Source organism: Lactuca serriola, chromosome 3 (genome assembly GCF_051521515.1).
Source record: "Lactuca serriola cultivar US96UC23 chromosome 3, Lser_US96UC23_V15, whole genome shotgun sequence".
NCBI lineage: Eukaryota > Viridiplantae > Streptophyta > Magnoliopsida > Asterales > Asteraceae > Lactuca > Lactuca serriola.
Window position 1 is genome coordinate 50,402,583 of NC_136410.1, and position 8,968 is coordinate 50,411,550.

The 8,968-nt window shown below is 36.0% G+C and overlaps 1 non-coding gene across 1 annotated transcript; it reads right to left on the reverse strand.

Moving 5' to 3' along the window:
- Positions 1-2,297: 2,297 nt before the first annotated feature.
- On the reverse strand, positions 2,298-2,405 carry LOC145096373 (small nucleolar RNA R71). The gene has a single exon (XR_013703781.1). It is a non-coding gene; the product is annotated as a small nucleolar RNA R71 (small nucleolar RNA).
- Between the last annotated feature and the right edge of the window lie 6,563 nt (positions 2,406-8,968).

The following is an 8,968-nucleotide window of genomic DNA, read 5'->3' on the forward strand; positions in this document are numbered from 1 at the left end:
CACTTTTGTGATTTTTGGATTGTACTTTGATGACTATTTTACTATGACATACTTTTGGTTGACTTCATTTGAAATTCTGATGGTTTGGTTTGAATTAAAAATGAAATTTTTACCCATGATTTTTTTGGATGTTACACTTATTATGTTTGATATCTATTTTATAGTAGCAAAGATATGCTCGGGATAAAAAGGAAGAAAATACAGAGCTGGATGCAGGAATAAATGAGCCAAGACAGTCGAAGACGAAGAAAGCTTGAAGACCAAAGACCACGACGTGGTGATCACCAATCACGACGTGGCAGATGGAAGATTCCTGATCATTGAGCCGACTTGGAGAATATGTAATATCATAGAAGACCACGACATGGTGCATATTCACCACGTCGTGGTGGTCAGATTTATGGAAACTATATATATTCAAACATTAGGTCGAATGGGGGTACTTCTGGCTAATTTTCTGAGGAGGATTACGACTAAAACCCTCTGGAAAATCTTCGTAAGATCGGGAATCGCTTAGAGCTTAAGAGTTGAAGAGATCTAGAAGAAATCTGCATAGATCTATTCGGCTTGCTAAGCATTACTCATTTCTAGTCTTATTAGCATGTATTTTGTGTGTTTTTCTGTTATGATGAGAGGATAAAAACCTTATACTTCTATTTGGTGAAGATTAACCTGATCCTTATGTGTTGATTTCGATTTATGGATGATTTATGTTGATTTTACTTGTGTTTGATAATTAAAATCCTATCATGTTAAAGTTCTAGTTTATATGGTTTCTTAATCAAGTTCTTTGTGATAAATGATCATTCTAGTTGCATGAATTTGTTACCTAATTTTTATGAACATTAAATAATTATAGCTAAGATTAACCACATCTTAGATTAGGTAATTAAAATTGGTAACTTTAATTGTATTAGAGGGCATAATTAATATTAATTTGTGGTTGGTTGCTTATCTTGATCATAGGAAAGTAACTACTAGGTTTATCATTGATAGTCCAATTTGTGCCTATATTGATTTTGTGTTTAACATGTGCTTGATCATTGCATGGTAATTCATAAACTGATAAAACTAGGTATTTGATCATAATAACTAGTAATTTAATGAATTGGTAATTAATTTAATCCATCCACTAGAAATCAATCATAGGAGAAGGTGAAATCGGAACTAAATAGTAATCTTTAAATCTTGAAGTAAATTTGTTTTATTTGCTTGCTTAGTTGTTAATTTGGTAGTAATTTGATTTAAGTTCTTTTGATCTTGAAAAATCAATAAAAGTCCCCCAATTTAAGTATGTTTACTTAGTTTAATTAAAAGTAATTATTTTCTTAATTAAATTTCGTACCTTGTGTTTGACACCTGACTTACCCAAGCTATTCTATAATCCGACTAGGTATACCGCCTATAGGTGGATAATTTAGCTAAGTAGTTAGGTTTATATATTTATAGCTAGATAGGTATAATCTGTGCACATCAAGTTTTTTGGTGTTATTGTCAGGGAACAGGTTAATAGATTTTTATTTAATTGTTTTTAGTTATTTGATCTTTTTTATGGGGTAAAAACCGTAAAAAGTTTATTTTTCTACATTTATTTTTCTGTCCGATCAGCAGCCACGTTGTGGGCATCTTGGCCACATCGTGGTCACGTTACAATCAATTTTTTAGTTTAGTCATTTGTATTTGTTTTACGTGTTTTTGTTTTGTTTTGTTTTTATTTAAGTGGTTTATGACCAGAGGATCTAAAACTCCCATAATTCCACCACTTGAAGATCCTAAATCAGCCTTCCACAAGAAGAAACACAAGAAGGTTGACGAATCAAATAACACTTTCGAATTTAACATATACGAGCACTTTGAGAAGACTCCAAATAAGAAAGAAGTTGGATATGAGCAAAAAACTGAGGACAATTTAGAGGACGACATAAAAAGTGAATTAGAAGAAATGGCGAGCATCACCAGAATGACTATGGGAGATTACAATAAGCGGTTCCATGAGGATAATGGACTAGGGCTTGTATAACCAGACATTCCAACTGCAACAAACTTTAAGCTCAATGGACATAGTCTCTTGATGCTCAAAGATGCTTTCAATCACATTGGTGAGGTGTTGGACATAGCCAACTACTTCCATGTGCCAAATGTTTCAAGAGATGCAATACTACTCAGGATACTTCCAGTGACATTTACTGAGGATGCTAAAATTTGGTTAAAGTCACTTGATCCGGGAACAATTAGAACTTGGACCAACCTTCGTGAAGCCTTCATTGAGCAATTTAGCCATCCATCAAAAGATAGCTAAACTCAAGAAAGAAAACAGCTAACTTCCAACAAGAGAGTGGGGAGTCTTTATATGAAGCATGGGAAAGACACTAGGGATTGTTAAGACAATGACCAAAACAAGATTTAAACGTTCAACATGAGGTTTCTATTTTCTATGATGAGGTGAATGTGACCAATACCAAAGAAGGAACCGACGGTGATCAAGGCTTTCATTGAAGAGTTCCCAAAACACTCACGGGAGTACCAAAACCCTCGTGATGATACTACTAGAAGAAAAGGAAGTAAGGATGGTGAAAGCGAGAACATAACAGCAGTATTGCAAAAACTAGAGAATACAGATCAAAGAATAACGAAGATGGATCAATCCATACATGCCATACGTGTGGGTCGTGACAATTACAATGAGCCATATTTAACAAACGATTGCGATTTGGAAGAGCATGAGAATAAGAAAGCGCAAGTGTTTTACTCTAGTGGTGATAAATACGATGAAGATTAGAGAAAACCGAAGAAGGAGTGGTTACATTACGAGGAATACAAGAAGCAAAAGGACGATAAATATAGGCAAACTAGTCGAGGATTCTACCAAAAAGAACAACCACCACCCGAGAAGAAGATGGACTTTGAGTCAATGCTAAATAGGTTTATGGAAGCCTTTGAAAAATGACATGATGCTACTGATTTTAGCATGAGAAATCAGCAAGCTTCCATCAAAAATATCGAGACTCAACTCAGATAATTTACTACACTTGTTAACGAGAGGTTACCTCCTAAAAATCCCAACCCAAAATCACAACTTCATGTTATGGAAATGTACATTGAAAAAGAGGTTCATTCTGAGCCATTAGTGTGACATCCCCAATTTCACAGCCAGAAAAGACCGATTTGTTTATGCTTGTTTTTAAAATCAGAGTAATCTTTTAAAGAAAACAATTGCGGAATTTGTTCCCAAAATATGATAAAGATTTATCAAAGCATTTCTTTAAAGAAATGTATTTTCATTATATAACAAAATCTCGGGATGTCATGTTCCGATACAGACACATAAGCATAAACAGAACTTACATTATTTACACTAAAGATTTTACATCTCCTTTAATCTCTCCGTGAAATATATCTTCGTATCGATACCTGTGATATAAAGGAAACTGAGTGGGTCAGGCTTGGGAGCCTGGTGAGCATATAGGGTTTTCATTCCACAATGTTATATCATATAAATATATATAGAACATCCAAAATTATATAATTTCACCATATAAAAGCAACTCTTATCCCACCCCATCGATCCTCACAACGACACGATCTAAACTCTCGTATCTAAACTTTTCCTCTTTATTTGATCCCTACTCACGGATCTAAACTAATCTCTCCACCTGATCCATACTCTCGGACCTAAAACTAACCTCTTGGTCTAATCCATACTCCCGGATCTAAACTAATCTCTTGGTCTGATCCATACTCCCGAATCTAAAACTGTGCCCAATCCATACTCCTGGACTAGGGACAATTAACTATGTCTTAATCCATACTCCCGGATTAATAACAAGTTTACCTATTGGTCTGATCCATACTCTCGGATCTAAAACTGTGCCCAATCCATACTCCCGGACTAGGGACAATTAATTATGTCTTAATCCATACTCCCGGATTAATAACAAGTTTACCTATTGGTCTGATCCATACTCTCGGATCTAAAACTGTGCCCAATCCATACTCCCGGACTAGGGACAATTAACTATGTCTTAATCCATACTCCTGGATTAATAACAAGTTTACCTATTGGTCTGATCCATACTCCCAGATCTAAAACTGTGCCCAATCCATACTCCTGGACTAGGGACAATTTACTATACCTAAATCCTGCTCTGATCCATACTCCCGGATCTAAACTGTGCCTAATCCATAATCCCGGACTAGGGACAATTAACTATGTCTTAATCCATACTCCCGGATTAATAACAAGTTTATCTCTTTTCCTATTCCATATTCTCGGATCTAAATCCAATCTCTTGATCTAATCTATACTCACGGATCTAAAACTAACCTTTTAACCTGATCCATACTCACGGATCTAAAACTAAACTTTTCCCCTGATCAATACACATGGATCTAAAACTACCTGATCCATACTCACGAATCTAAAACTAACCTTTTCCCCTGATCCATACTCACGGATCTAAAACTACCTAATCCATACTCACGGATCTAAAACTAACCTTTTAACCTGATCCATACTCACGGATCTAAAACTAACCTTTTCCCCTGATCCATACTCACGGATCTAAAACTACCTGATCCATACTCACGGATCTCATCTACCCATGTCCTACCCAACATATTTGTAGTTACAAAATAAATATACAGTTTAACTCATTAAAACCTATATAGTTCATGTATTCCACCAACATCTCAAATAAACAACAATATATAAACACATAGCACATATTTCATAGCAAATACTTAATATTTATGTGTTAGAAGAAAGTGACCACACACTCACACATATAAACAACTATATATATATACATAGCACGTATTTTATAAAATAATTCATATCTATGTGTAAGACGAAAGTGACTATACACTCACACCAAACATATACTTAATACATTCAAACAATACTTGTATTATAATCGTGTTTATGAAAGGTAGTATACACTCACTTGATTAGAAGATGATCGGACAGCACTACGGCTTGTAGAAGTAGTATTCTTCGGTGAAACCGGGATCACTTCACACACCGGGTTTCTCGCGGGCAGAGCTTCGGCTCAAAAACTCTTTTCTTCTTGGGATCTTCGGTGCTTCGGGACTTGCTTCGGGTCTCGGGGTTGATACCGGGCTTCGGGGGGTTAAAATAGGGCTTAGAGGGTGTATCGGGAGTGGGAGAGAAGGGATGGAGCAACCATAGTCGGCTGGCCCTTCAAATCTATTTATAGGGCAAATTTGGCCCTTGCCACGTCGTGGGATCCTTTTGCCAAATCGTGGGCTTGATCGTCACTGCATGCATCATCCCAAGTTGCATCTGGGGGACTCCCGGAGCTGTCAGGAGACTTACCATGTCGTGGCACTGCTTGCCACGTCGTGGTCTTTGACAGTTTTGGGGTTTCGCACCCCGAACTTCAGAAATTCATAACTTTCGCATACAAACTCCGTTTTCGACGTTCTTTATATCGACGCGAAGGTGAGATTATACTCTATAACTCTCGTTTAGACTCCATTGGCTAATTTTGAATTTATTTTTAATATATTATAAGTATATTACTTATATATTATCTTTAGTAGGCCGGGACAGGAAAACTCCGTTATAAACTCATAACTCCTTCATCTGAACTCCGTTTTCGTCTGTCTTTTTATCGTTGGACTACTATCGAAGAAATATTCGACTCTCGTTTAGATCACTAAGGATAGATATCTATCTACCTTAAATTCACTATTTACGTCGCGCTGGGTCGAGCTAGGTCGTGCCGGTTCTGTCGCGAAACTTCGACAGGTCATAACTTCTTCGTTATAACTCGGATTTCGGTGTTCTTTATATGCACGGAAACCTTGTTACATATACTACAACTTGGTTAAGATTAATCCTTCTAAATAATCTTCCATAAAAAAGTCATTTTCGATGCTTATCGTCTCAAAATTGACTAGCCCTAATCTACGGGCGTTACAATTAGTGATCCATTATGCAACTACTACTCAACCCAATCCACATATGGAAGAAAATAAGTCTGAAGTAGAAAAAGAAAAATCAAAATCAAGTTATGTTCAATCCCCAAACGATCATGTCAGCCTCCTTTGCCATTCCCATATTGATCCCTAAAGCATAATTTGGATCCAGAACAAAAGAAGTTCATGAAGCAAGTATTATCTCTCTTGATCAATTCTTCATTCCTTAAATCCATGGCTAAGCTTCCTAGGTTTGATAAATATGTGATAACTAACCGAAAATAATTAGAAAAAGCATCTACCATTATGCTCAATGAGTTATGTTCAGATGCAATCATTGATGGATCGCCAATTAAAATGGGAGATCTAGGCCGACTAACTTTGCCTTGTGAATTTGGCAATTCCACTTCAATAAATGCATTAGCCGATTTGGGGAATAACATTAATCTTATGACATATATATTCTTTTTCCGAGAACCTCAACTTACTAAAGTTACAAAACACAAGGTTGACACTTTAAATGATAGATCACTCAATCACTTATCCACGTAGGATCATCGAAGATTTATGGGTGAAGGTTGGGAAATTTATTTTTCCAGTTAATTTTGTGGTGTTGGATATGAAAGAAGATGAAGACCTTCCCATAATATTGGGAAGACCATTCTTGAGCACCGCACGAGCCCTCATCGACATCCATGACTCAAAGCTCACACTTCATATAGAAGACAAAGAAATAACTTTCGAAATGAATCAAAAAGTGAGTTATGACAATCCAAGAGATGAAGTGTTAAGGGTGAATGATTTGGAAGAAGAAAATCTTAATGAGTTAAATGAGATAGAGAAGTTGATGGAGGAATAATTGAAATCTTGAGAGAAGCCTAAATTAGAAAAAGTAAAGTGTTCCAAACCAAGAGCTTCAATTCCTATGATGTTTGAAGTGTTCGTGTTCACTACACCAAAGGTTCAAGTGGAAGAGGAAAGTGACGAAGAAGAAGGCAATTCGAGTGATAATGGTGAGATAAACGACAATGATATGGGTGAAGAATTAAAGAGCCAATAATTGTCAAGATAGAGGTAGACAAAGGACATCATAAAGAAGATGAGAAGAAGAATACAAAGATGAAAGGGAAAAGCAAAGGATTGAAACAAAAGCACGAGGAAACCGTCGATCAAAACAAGAAGGAAAACTCGAAGAAGGCGTACATCAGAAGGGTACAATCGTACAAGTGAAGATGGAAAGAGCAAAATGAGAGAAGGGAGATCCCACTCCCATCCGCAACATCTTAGAGTGGGAGGGAGTCCAGCTCACGACTCCTCAAAAAGAAGCGCTTCTCGGAAGGTAACCCGATGTTTTAAGAGTTTGCATTTTCTTTGAGATTTTTGGAATATTACGGTTGAAAAACAGATTTTTGAATAAGTGTGGGGTTCCTACAACATGAAGAGAAGAGTTTTGAAGAATTTTATATAAAGAAAAGGTCGGAAATGGTCTTAAGTCATTAAGAAGTAAATATGCATAATATTTTGGCCTAAAATACATTCTAAGAAGTCACCACGATGTGGCATCACTATACTACACTGTGGCGTTCTTATTTTTCATGATCATGATGACTTCTTACTCGACACCACAACGTGGTGTTGTTTTCCCACGTCGTGGCCCACAATCAACACACTTTTTGAAGATTGTTCTTTGATTTATTTTAATCTTGCACATTTACACTCATGAGAAAATAACCTAGAAGTATTATTTCCAGCAAATTATACGAGATGTCAACCAAACAAGTTTCAGAATTCGATCTCGCCACTACTATCCTAGGGGAGTTTGTTCCATTTTTCCTCTTTATTTTCATGCTCTTTTTATTGCTTAAGTATGCAATGGGGACATTGCATCAACTAAATGTGGGGTAGGGGTTGAATTTAGGAATACAAATGATAAAAAAAATTGAAAAAATGACTAGGATTTAAAAAAATATATATTAAAAAGATTTGAATTAATGATCTAAAATTAAATCTAGTTAAAAATTGTTATATTATTATGTTGAGATCTAGGTTGCTAGTGCTATGTGGGACGATCCGAGAGCGTGCATATAGAGAACGTGCAAATATGATTTTGTATGAGAAAATTATTATTTTTTGAAGTTTCAGCGCAACAGTACGAGCGCATAAACCAAAATTAAAATCGGTTGATTGTTAGGCAAAACAATCTAAACGAGAGTTCAAGATCTGTTCGATATGATTCTGTCAATATAAAGACAGTCGAGAACGGATGTCGTATGAAAGCGTTATGATTTTTGCATGGAATTTAAGAGTATAAGCCTGTTAAAAATATAAATTTAAAAATAAATTGAGAATTAGCCAATGGAGTCTAAATGAAAGTTGTCGATAGTTACGCGTGAATATAAAGAACTGTGAAAACGAAGCTCGAATGAAGAAGATGTGGATTTTTAAAAATATGGAAACATTTGCGTGCGGGGTGCAGCGTGCAACCCTTCTAGAAGCAGGTGATGTGGATGAATCAGGACTTGACACGTGATAGAAACGGGGTAGGAGCAACGTCGGTTGACGACGCGATGCGCCTCTGGTTGGTGTGTTGCGCGCCTACCTGTTTCCTATATTTATTTTTTTGATTTCTTTCCATTCTCCACAAAATCAATCCCAATCTCTCTTAAACAATTTCTCAGCAAACAAATCCAACTTTTTTGGACTTTTGAGTATTGTAACTAGGCTCTAGAGTAGCTAGGAGCCCGACAATTAGAAGCATTTGGGTCGGATTTCTGTCCGTGCCATTTCCCGATTTTCACAAAAACCTTTATAAGTTAAGCTACACTTATCTTAATTCAAGTGGAACTTATATTTATATTTATAATCATTATTATGAATCTATAAATAAGATTTATCAATGATTCCATGTTGTAATACTGTTTGATCTACTTACGGGAGTGATGTCTGGTCTATATTTAATGAGATGTTTAAAGCTGGATTTCAAAATATTATATTTTGTATGCTAAATAGACCCTACCTCCGATATGAT